Raw genomic sequence first — 12755 nt, forward strand, 5'->3', positions numbered from 1 at the left:
CTATCCACTAAAAAGATCTTTCACTAGCATGGTTCTTGGAAAAAAACTAGCAACTTCTTGCTAGTTTTTCTTTCTTTCTTTCTTTCTTTTTTTTTTTTTTCTTTTTAGGGCCTCACCCATGGCATATGGAAATTCCTGGGCTAGGAGTCGAATTGGAGCTGTTGCTGCCGGCCTACGCCACAGCCACAACAACGTGGGATCTGAGTCACATCTACGACAGACACCACAGGTCACAGCAATGTCAGATCCTTAACACACTGAGTGAAGCCAGGGATCGAACCTGGGTGCTCATGGATTCTAGTCAGATGCGTTTCTGCTGAGCCACAACGGGGACTCCCTCTTGCTGGTATTTTTATTTTTATTTTATTTTATTTTTACAGCCGCATCTGCAGCATATGGATGTTCCCAGGCCAAGCAATGCATCAGAGCTGCAGCTGGGGCCTATGCCACAGCCAAGGCAACACCTGATCTCTGAGCTGTATCTGTGACCTACACTACAGCTTGTGGTAACGTGAGATCCTTAACCCACTGAGTGAGGCCAGGGATTGAACACCCATCTTCACAGAGACAACACCAGGTTCTTAACTTGCTGAGCCACAATGGAACTCTGTTAACTTCAGTATTTTTAGGTTAAATTTTTTAAAAATTGCGTTATAACTGGCATAAAACATTATATTAGTTTCAGGTGTACAACATATGATTCAATATTTGGATATATTGCAAAATGATCACTGCAATATGTCTAGTTAACATTTATCACCACCATACATAGTTATAAAATTTTTTTTCTTGTGATGAAGACTTTTAAGATCTACTCTCTTAACTTTCAAATATGCAATAGAGTATTATTACAGTCACCATGCTGTGCATTATGTCCTCAGGATTTATTTATTTTATGACTGGATTTTTGTACATTTTCACCTCCTTCACCCATTTCACTGACCTCCCACCCCCTGCCTCTGGCAACCACCAATCTGTTCTTTAAATCTATGAGCTTTTTTTTTTTTCTTCCTTGTTTTTTAGGGCCACACCTGCAGCATATGGAAGTTCCTGAGCTAGGGGTTGAATGGCACCTGCAGCTGCTGGCCTATGCCACAGCCACAGCAATGCAGGTTCTGAGCTGCATCTGCAACCTACAGAAACACCAGATCCTTAGCCCACTGAGTGAGGTCAGGGATTGAACCCACATCCTCATGGATCCTAGTTGGATCATTAACCATTGAGCCATGAAGGCAACTCCCTGAGCTTTTTTATTTTATTTTATTTTTTATAGATTCCACATAGAAATTAGATCACACCTTATTTGTCATTCTTTGTCTGACCTGTTTCTCTTAGTATAATGCCTTCAAGAGCCTTTATATTTAACCCAATAGTGTTTAATTTATCCTTTTAAAAGCATCTCTGTAGACTGAGTAATGCATTGGTTCAAGGCCTGTACCATAGTCACCTATGATTTGATGTGAGTCACTTCAGGAACTTCTGGACAATTTTCTTCCTGCTGACTTTCCCTCTGACTGCTTTATTACTTGGATCTAATATGCAATACCTAGTCATCATAGTAATTAAATATTTTAAGGTAATGGTAATATGAAGAGGAAGAAAATTTTCAAAATTAAGCACATAAAATAATTTTATGATTTAAAGAGGGTTTACCTACTATAACAATAAGCATATTGTGTGGGGCAGAATAAGATATTTTATTTAAAAATCAATACAAAATGTATTTCTTCTTTCTTTTTTGTACAAGTTTCAGTATTTTGTCCTTAAGAGATTTGTTTGGAGGAAAAGCTTGTGTTTTTTTGTTTGTGGTGGTTTTTGGTTTTTGGTTTTGTTTTTTGTCTTTTTTGTTTTTGTTTTTTTGCTTTCTAGGGTCAAACCCATGGCATATGGAAATTCCCAGGCTATGGGTAGAATGGGCGCTGCAGCGCTGGCCTCACACCACAGTCACAGCAATGCGAGAGCCGAGTGGTATCTGTGACCTACACCACAGCTCATGGCAATGTCGAATTCTTAACCCACTGAGCAAGGCCAGGGACTGAACCCGCATCCTCATAGATACTAGCTGGATTTGCTTCTGCTGCACCACAGTGGGAACTCCAAAAGCTTGGGGTTTTTTTGTATTGAATTACTGTGTTTAAGCAAGTCAGATACAATCCCTTTTGAACAGAAAATTGAAACACAAAAGCCATTAGGAAATCAGAAGGAATTTACCAGGTTGAGAGACTAGAGGATGGTATTGAGAAGCAGCAGACAAAACCAGTAAGAAATAAGGATGAGAACTCAGGTGCTTAACACTAGGAGAAGAGGAACTATAGGGTCATAAGAGAAACAAAAGACAGAAAGCAAATCCCAGATTAAAGTGCTCTGGACTTAAAATAGCTGGACCCACATGGTGGAATTACCTCTTAGCTGTGGGACTTGCAGGGTCTTGACAAGATCAGATTATTTTGACAAACCCTTTTCCCTCTCAAAACTAACGGTTGCCAGTTCCTCTTGACTCTTGCATTATTTGTTAACTTTCACTCAACTGTTGGTTAATATAGCCCTTCTGTCTCTTTCCAGATCATAAATGAATGATGACATATCTAGGAAAAGACCTGAGGAGATTATGCAATTACAAAAACCACTTTCTTGTCATATGAGACTAACATCCTTTGTAAAAGGGAATGGCAGTAATGCAAAACATCACATAAGACTCCAGCGAAGTGAAAGAGACAACATGCAACTCAGGACAATGTTTGGAATGTCACCATAGGGAATACTGGTCAAGTCTTGATGGCTGAGCTGAATGCTACTTCCCCAAAGTGTGCATTTTGTCCTGTGTTCTCATAGATTCCTGAAAAAAAATGGAAGCAGAAGGAAAGTGGAGACACAGTAGGGAAAGGCAGAAAAAGCACAGCAGCCACTATTCTGAGCATTTTTCCCACATACATGTACAGTGTGTGAGAGTCAACTTTTAGTAACCCAGGAGCAGTGCAAGCAATAAAGATGACCCTAGAAAAATGTTTCAGGGGCCTACAGTGATGGACTTACTGGGGAAGATGTAATAATTGACTCTCAGAACAGCACACCTGTCCCACCTCAGTGATCATAAGGCCAAGTTTACCTTACTAAACTCACCAAGTCTTTCTGGTATCTCCATGTGAAATGTCTGGATATACTTTTTTTTTCTCTATATGTTTTGTGCTAATTCAGTTTTGTTCTGTTATCCTGTGTTTGTTTTACATGTGCTTTAAATCATTTGTTAGCCTTATTCATCTCTGGATTTTTGTTTGTTTGTTTGTTTTTGTCTTTTTTAGGACCTCACCCACAACATATGGAAATTACCAGACCAGGGGTTGAATTGGAGCTGTAGCCACAGGCCTACACCACAGCCACAGCAACACCAGACTGGAGCTACATCTGCAACCTACACTACTGCTCATGGCAACACCAGATCTTTAACCCACTGAGTAAGGCCAGGGATCAAACCTGTGTCCTCATGGATATTAGTCAAGTTCATTAGTCAAGTTCTGAGTCTCAATGGGAACTCCTGAAGGTATTTTTAGATGTGATTAGTGTTTAAATCAACAGACTTTGAGTAAAGCAGATTACTCTTCATCGTATAGGTGGGCCTCATCTAATCAGTTGGAAGCCTTAAGAGAAAAGACAGATCCCTAGAGAAGAAGGTATTCTGCCTACAGTCTCAAGACTGCAACATTAACTCTTCTCCCAATTTCCAGGCTGCTGGCTTGTTCTGCAAATTGCAGACTTGCTAACTTCCATAATCACAGAGCCAGTTCCTTACAAAAAGTTTCTCTCTCTTTCTTTCCCTTTCTCCCTCTCTCTTTCTCTATATCTGGTTCTTTCAATGTATAGATATCTAACTATCTCTATCTATATACTTATTTCTTTGTATTTATCTGATTGGTTCTGTTTCTCTGGAGAATGCTGGCTAATACGCCCAGTGGACATTCAATAAATATTTGTGAGATGAATAAATAAGAGGGAGAGTGGGGATGTGACACAACTATGCTTGTTCCAAATAAACATATTGCCCAGGAGTGTTAGAGCAGGGTATTCCATATGAAGACACTATTTCATAGGAATTCCCACTATGGCTCAGTGGTAATGAACCCGACTAGTATCCATGAGGACATAGGTTTGATCCCTAGCCCCACTAAGTGGGTTAAGGATCTGGTGTTTGTGAGCTATGGTGTAGGTCACAGATGCAGCTTGGATCCCATGTGGCTGTGGCTGTGGAGTAGGCTGGCAGTTGCAGCTCCAATTCTCCCCTAGCCTGGGAACTTCCATATGCTCCAGATGTGACCCTAAAAAGCAAAAACAAAAACAAAATCAAAAGACACTATTTCATGGGAGTTCTCTTGTGGTGCAGTGGGATCTGTTGTTGGCACTGCAGTAGCTCCAGTCACTACTATGGTGCAGGTTCCATCCTTAGCCTGGGAAATTTCACATGCTGTGGTTGTGGCTAGAAAAAGACACTGTCTCGTGAGTTATTACCTGAAGAATGCTTTGATATATACACTGCCTTTCATTGATGTTCAAACACTAATCAGTGTATTAAAATATACATAATGGATATGTGCGTTCTCTGCTTTGATGACTCAAAAATGTTTAAGGAACTGGTTTCTTCTAGAGTGGGACTGTCTTGGATCTTGGCATGTAAGCCCACGCCAGCTCTAGTGGAGAATTCTTTTTAAACTAGGACAGAGCCCTCCAAGCTATTAAAAGAGAGGATCATATATTGCATAGAAGTGAGCTATGGTGTATACAGTTTGCAGTTTAGAAAATGTCATCCAATGTAAGAATAAAGATAGAGAAACATTACATTTATCTAATTTAAAAAACTGTTTTATCCAAGGCATCTTGATTTAATGAATTTTTAAAGTTTGTGCGTATGTTATAAATGCATGCTATGCATAATTTCCTATAATTCTTCATATATTTAACCAAAAGTCATTTCTCTATCATCAAACACAGTGCTCACAGTCTTGTATTACTGGGTTCACCAAATACCATTCTCTGAGAGAGGTATATTAGAAACTGAAGAATTGATTTAGATAGAAAGATAGACTATTATTTAACCTTTATTGATTATAAAGGAAGAACTATGATTTGGGAAATTAAATAAGTCTCTACTAAAGGAAATTATAGTACAGTTCAAAATGAAATTGAAAAGTAAAGGTTGTTCTACTCTGAGCTCCTTTTCCCCTTTAACACTCAGGGATTTTTTTTTAGACACTTAATAAAGATTGACATTTTATTCTACTTTATTATTAATATTATAACCACCGATTTATTCCTATTTGTAATACATATCTTAGTCTGTCTTTTACTGTCTAACCTAGTGTCAGTAAACTGTTTTTGTAAAGAGGCAAATAAATATTTTAGGCTTTGTGGGCCATATGGTCTCTGTGGTAACTACTCAACAGAAAACAGGCGGGAACAGTATATAAACAGATGGGCATGGCTGTGTTCCAATAAAACTTTATTTACAAAAATAGGCAGTGGAAGACTTCCCTGTGGCTCACAACAAAAATAGGCTGTAGACTGGCCAAGATTTGGCCTGTGGGTCGTAATTTTCTGCCTCTTGTTCTAACCTTTGGTGCTAACTTTCTTGTATCTTATAGAAGATAAGACTTTGTCTTATTCAATCAATTTGAGAGTTTAACCTGTTTGCATGTTCATATTTTCAAAAGTGATACCTTTCTTTCTTTTTTTTTGTCTTTTTGCCTTTCTAGGGCCGCTCCTGCGCACATGGAGATTCCCAGGCTAGGGGTCTAATTGGAGCTGTAGCCACCGGCCTACGCCAGAGCCACAGCAACTCGGGATCTGAGCCTCGTCTTCGACCTACACCACAGCTCATGGCAACGCTGGATGCTTAATCCACTGAGCAAGGCCAGGGATTGAACCACAACCTCATGGCTCCTAGTTGGATTCGTTAACCACTGTGCCATGACAGGAACTCCTGTGATACCTTTATTTCTAGCATTGTGTTTTATGGCTTTGATTTTTTTTTTTCTTTTTATAGCTGCACTTCTGGCATATGAAGTTCCCAGACCAGGGGTCAAATTGGAGCTGTAGCTGCCAGCCTATGCCACAGCCACAGCAACACTTTGAGGAGGTGATTGAAGGGTGAGTACATAATTTATCATGTTTGCTTTTTCATTTCTTAACAATTTTGGAAGCCTCAATAGAGATGGGGCTTCCACCTGGGGTCCTGATTGACTATGACATGTGGAGCCCTCCTGCTGACTTATAGAAATAAACACTTGTGATTCTGAGCTATGAGGCTTGGGGGCTGTTTAAAGCACAACAAAATCTACCTTATCATGAGTGATAGAGAAACCGACATTCTGAAGTGGGAAGCTGCCAAAAAAAAAAAAAAAAATCCAGAGAAAGGAATACTGAGAATCCAAAATTTGAGGGCTTGCTTGCAGGACTGGAAGAGAGTAACTGATACTTTTTAAAAATTATTATTTTTTTGCTTTTTAGGGCCGCACCTGAGGCTAGGGGTCGAATAGGAGCTACAGCTGCTGGCCTACGCCACAGCCACAGCAATGCCAGATCTGAGCTGTGTCTGTGACCTACACCACAGCTCATGGCAATGCTGGATTCTTAACCCACTGAGCAACCTCATGGTGCCTAGTCCGCTTTGTTTCTGCTGCACTGCAATGGGAACTCCAAGGCAACTGATTCTTAACCCAATAAATAAAATACGAAACTGGGAAATCTTTTGAGTGACAAAGTTTGATTAAAACTCAGCCTTCAAATCAGCATCAAAATAAGGGTTGCAGCACCACACCTATTGTTATAGCCCCTAGTGGATTAAGGCGCCAAGGTCCAGCCAGGGCACTGGTGCCCAATATATCTATTCAACTGGGCAAAAAACCCTCTGGGTTTGTTCTCCCATTGATATATGACAGGGCCAAAGAATTTGCAGTTCACTCAAGACAGGGGTGGGGAAGAGAGAGAAAAAGAAGAGGTCGGAGTGTATAGGTGTCAGTGGAGGCAGGAGGAGAAGCATAGTTGGGAGAAGAAAGAAATGCAGCAATATGGAAAGTACATATAGGGAAGGCTGTGGTCCTTGCTATTGATATTTGAAGCTGATTGAAACTGAATAGACAGGAAGCTAAGTTTTTGAGAGAGCTGTACTGTCACAAGAACCATCGGCCGAGACTAAAATAGACATAACCTTTTGAGACTGAAAATGATCCTTGAGCTCCCAGACATCCATGAATATAGACAATAGACAGGAATAGCTGCTTAGGAAGGAGGGCTGAGTCCATAAAATCTACTTCAGGGGTGGCCAAGGAGGATAACTGCACAAGCAGAACTGCCAGGGAGTGGAGCTAGGGGCACAGAGAATACTGAACTTCCAGAAAGTGGAATTAGGACCGAATCAGACACATTACCCAACCCCAGTACAGTATCTCAGAATTACTATAGTGTGGGCACGGGTAAATGGCATATTTTCAGTAACCCTTGCAAGACTGGGAACGTAACACACGTTTAACCTCCCTTCATCTCCATCCCAACTTGTGTTCACATAATTTGAGATTTTTTTTTCTCTTTTTTTAGGGCCGTACCAGAGGCATATGGAGGTTCCCAGCTGGGGGTTGACGTGGAGCTGCAGCTGCCAGCCTACACCACAGCTACAGCAAACCGGGATCTGAGCAGCACTGGTGACCTACGCCACAGCTCACAGCAACAACAGATCCTTAAGCCACTGAGCCAGGCCAGGGAATAAACCCATATCCTCATGGATACTAGTCATATTCGTTACCACTGAGCCACAAGCGGAACTACTCATTTGAGATTTTTAGATCTAGGTTTCCATTGTTATTTATTTATTTAAAAAAAAAAAACAAAAACTAAGGGTCATTATGTAATTTGTTTTTCCAGAAAATAACATTGGCATTTGTGTTCAGTATTGTATTCAGAACTGAAATAATTCTTGGACATTTCCATGTTTAGTTGGTTTCAGCGAATAATTCCAATCTTGTGATTTCTCTATTTTTGCACTCTTAACTGTCTTCTGTTCTTTGAATAATTTCTTCAAGAAAAGTGAAGGAACTGTGACTGGGCAGCTGTATTATTTCAGGCACTACATGTAGCTCTAAAGATTTCCTAGGTTTTTCATCTCTAAACTGGCAGTGACCCAGTGAGCAGCCTCAGGCCAGATGGCTTAATATATCTGTTTCTTTTGTAGAGGATGAAAGGATACTAAAGCTTTCTGACCTCTGAGGGATTTTGTACAAAATATTACCTGATGTCAAACATTATAATATACATGCAATTTTTGTTTCTTTGAAATAGACACCATCAAAGATCCAGGACAAGTCTATAGCAAGAAACACCTTTCAAAACCACTTTCCACTTGCACTGAATCCCTTCAGCGTATTTGGGTTCAATGGAACTTGATCATTCAGGTCTAAGTATTTCTTGTGTGCTCCCGCTGATGTGAGTTCTGTGGTAGGTGTTGTGTGTGCGTAGAAGCTGACAGAGTTGGGGGTTTTTTCCATTCATGGACCCACGGGCAGGGCCAGGCTCAGGCAGGACTGGCTGTGACAGAGGGAGACCCTCTCTAGTCTTTCTGATGGAGAAGACCTCTCGCTCACTTACAGAGGGTGCTCAGCTGGCTCTTCATGGTGCCAGAGGGTCTGCTATCTAACGTCTGTGCATTTGCTCCAGAGTGAGAGCAGAATCTGTCATTTTTCTAAAACCTCTGTGCGGTGACATTCTCTGCTGAATTCACTTCCCATGGACATTTAAAATAAGTTCATAAGTAATCTCAGCCGCATGGTTACAACTATGATAGGACAATCGTTCTCAAAGCGTGATTCCCCATAGGGCAGCAGCAACATCACCTTGGAACTTGCTTGAGATGCCAATTCTTGGGTCCCACTCCAGACCTATGAAATTATAATCTCTAGGAATAAAGTGCGACAATCCATGTTTTAACTTCTCTAAAGGATTCAGCTGCACACTGAAATTTGAGAACCATTGTTGAAGAGGATCATTTGTCAGTAAGAGGTCAGACCAAAGCTATTAAAAAATGAAAACAAACATGAAAAACTTCTATGCTAGCAATTACCCTTACTTGATGATGTTTATATGATGAATCTCCTAAGATGCATGGTCAGGGGACATACTAATGTGGGGACAATTGAAATAGGTATCAGATGTAAAGCTGAATTTCAATATTGCATTTCTGGATTAAAAAGTAAAGAGAGGAGTTCCCGTCATGGCTCAGTGGTAACGAATCTGACTAGCATCCATGAGGATGTGGGTTTGATCCCTGGCCTCGAGCAGTAGGTTAAGGATTCAGCGTCACTGTGAGCTGTGGTGTAGGTTGCAGACACGGCTCAGATCCCGCATTGCTGTGGCTCTGGCGTGGGCTGGCAGCTACAGTTCCGATTCAACTCCTACCCCAGGAACTTCCATATGGCACCTGTGCGGCCCTAAAAAGCAATAAGTAAGTAAATAACTAAAGTAAACAGAGAATTGAATCCTAACTAGACCACCAAGGAGCATCTAAAGTAAAGAAAACTTCTAATAAAAGTGGAAATTTTCACTTTACTTGAAACCTATTAAAAAAAAAAAAAAAACAAAAACCTTTATATGTAAGCCAGGGGGTTTTAGCTTTGTTCCACAGAAAATAAAGAGTCAAACTGGTTTTAAGCAGGAGAGCAATATGTCTAGATTTGGCTTTTAGAAATCCAACTCTGGTGGCAGTTTAAGAGATGATATGATGAGGGAGAGAGTCTGAATGCAGGGAGAAGGAAGGTGGAGATGTAGGAGGCTCTGGTTCTGGTTCTGATTCAAATATACTCAGGGAGTGGGTATAGGTGGGGAGGGTAGGAATTCTTCCAAGTCTGTCCTCAGACCACCTCTGCAGGTTCACCTCTGTCACTCATTCCCACATACGTGTGCTATGGTCACTTCCTGAATATTCTATAATTCCAGGCTGGTCTGCTCACCCACACATTGCATATTTGATGTCCTTCTATTTTTCCAAGGAAAACTCCCAAACTTCTTTAAAAGATCTATTTTCCTTATCGCTATAATTCCTTCCTCACTTCCCCTTTTGCAAGTCCTTTGCTCTCTCCTCTGTGTTCCAATAGTACTTATTGATATATTTGCTATAGACAGATGTGCCAATGTTCAATATTTATATATCTGCTTATGTGGCTACTTTTTCTTGCTAAATTTTGAGCTCTTTGAGAAGAGGGTCAATATCTACTTGTTTGTTTGTGCAACAAATATTTTTTAAGAACCTAAATGTGTCAGGAACTATTATAGACAAAACAGTAAATGTCTCTGATACTTTGAAGATGGAGATAGAAAACCAAATAAATAACAGAATAACAGTTAATATGTATTATTAAAGTGAAAAGATACATAAGGGTGAGAAGTGCTATTTAATATGGTCAAGAAAGATCTCACTTAAAAATGTAACATTTGAGCAAAAACTTGAAGGGATGACAGAGTGAGATTGGTGGCTATACAGAAAGCAGAGTTTTCCAGCAAGTGCAATGGCCCTGAAGTGGGAATAGGCTTGGCTTGTTCCAGGAATGAACACAGAATAGATCAGTAGTAGATGAAGTCAGTGGAATAGTGGGAAAATTAATCATGAAAGGACTGGCAAGGCATTGTTAGGATTAGCCTTTACTCTAAGTGAAATGAGAACCAATGTCAGTTTTGGACATAACCTGTCATAATATGATTTATATTTAAAAAAGTGTTATTTGTCTGCTATAATGAGAATAGACCACATAGATTAAGAGTGAAGCAAGGAGTCTTGGGAGGAGACTATTACAATAATACAAATGAAAATGGTGGCAGGAAGTAAGTTAGGTGGTAGCAGGGGAGGCCATGGGAAGTGGTGAGATTCTGGACTTAATTTGAAAGTGATGAGATTTGTCGTTAGAATGGACATGGGATATGAAAGAGAGGACTCAAGAGACTTGAAACTTTGGGGTTTAAGACTGCAAAAATGGAGTTTCCACTTGTTGAGATGGGGAAGACTATTTTGAGGGTTAAACTGCCTAAGTTTGGTTTAGTTAAGTTTGAATAGGCTGAAGAGGTATGTGGTAAGGAGAGTCCAAGGTTTAGGGAGAAATCAGAGCTGGAGACATGTGATTGGGCACCATCAGTGCATTAATGGCATTACATCCATGTGACTGGATGCTCTACAATGCATCAGCTTATTTCCAGTGCTTAGCACAATGTCTGACACAGAATATGCTCAATAAATATCTTTTTTGAGTAAATGAAAGAATGAATAGTTCAGACAAAATAAACAAACAGCTGAAGTGATGTTAGCAAGGTGGTGGGATAGGAAGTCCCCAGCTTGCACTCTCCCACGTAATGGTCTGGAAGCTATGCACAGACAAAATTGCATTTGTGGGAGCTTTGGGATCCAGGGAGGATGTTGCAAGACCCTAGTGAAGCCCAAGACAGAGGAGAACAGCTTTGAGAAGGTAGGTCTGTACCCTGGTGGCAGGCTCTCCAAAGGTGGTTCCATCTACAGAACCAGAAGAGCCTTGTCCTTCTATGGATCTGGTTTCAGCCCCAATTGGCCATGGCCTGGAAAACAGCTCCTCTGCCAAGTTACCTGGGAGGAACCATGCCTGTAACAGGACCACAAGCTGCAGACCCAATTTCAGATCCTGGAGGGCTCTGTGACCTATAAGTCCCACTCTATTGCCAGTCTGCAGTCAGTCCTGCCAGCACAGGGACTGGTGGGAGACACAGCCATCTGTGCCTCAGTTACGTGTCCACTGACCTCAGTCCCAACTACAGATCCTGAAGTGGGCCTGTGACCCAGCTCTAGTCCTGCTCTCCATCCTGCCTGCTTAAGGACTCTATTAACTCCCATCTATTCCCCTGGTAGTAGGCCTTCTGGTGTCAGTCCTGGCTATAGAGCTTGAAGCAGCCCTGAAACTTGGTTCCACCATCACCTGCCATGGTTCAGAGGCCTGTCCTGACCAGGGAACTTGTGGGAGGCATCCTATCCAAGCCCAAAGCGGCAGGCCTGCTCATCTCAGTTCTGACTGTATGTAATATCCAAAACAAAAATGTCAATTGTAATATTAAAAACAAAATGAGGGTGGAGTTCCCATGTTGGCTCAGCAGTAATGAATCCAACTAGTATCCATGAGAACATTGGTTCAATCCCTGGCCTTGCTCAGTGGGGTAAAGATAGAGCATTGCCATGAGCTGTGATGTAGGTTGCAGATGTGGCTTGGATTCAGCATTGCTGTAGGCTGGCAGCTACAGCTCCAATCCAACCCCTCGCCTGAGAACTTCCATACGTTAAGGGTGAGGCTCTAAAAAAGACCTAACTCTTAGGGGCAAGAAGGGGGGGAGGCAAGAAAATGTAACTTTCCTATGCAATCAAAGTTAAATTGCTAAAAACTTAAAATAGACTTGTTATTATAAGATATTATATGTGAGCCACATAGTAACCAAAAAGTAAAAACACCTAGAGTCACAAAGGGTAAAGAGAAAAGGATCAAAGCATACCACTACAGAAAATTATCCAATCACAAAGGAAAACAGCAAAAGAGGAAAAAAAGAACAAAGGAATAACAAAATGAGCTGCCATACTTCCTAATTTCAAAATATATCATAAAGCTATCATAATCAAAATAGTATGGTACTGCCATAAAAACAAGCACATATACCAATAGGACAGAATACATAGCTTAGAAATAAACTGGAGTATATACAGTCAACTAATCTTTGAC

Source organism: Sus scrofa, chromosome 4 (assembly GCF_000003025.6).
Source record: "Sus scrofa isolate TJ Tabasco breed Duroc chromosome 4, Sscrofa11.1, whole genome shotgun sequence".
NCBI classification, from domain to species: domain Eukaryota; kingdom Metazoa; phylum Chordata; class Mammalia; order Artiodactyla; family Suidae; genus Sus; species Sus scrofa.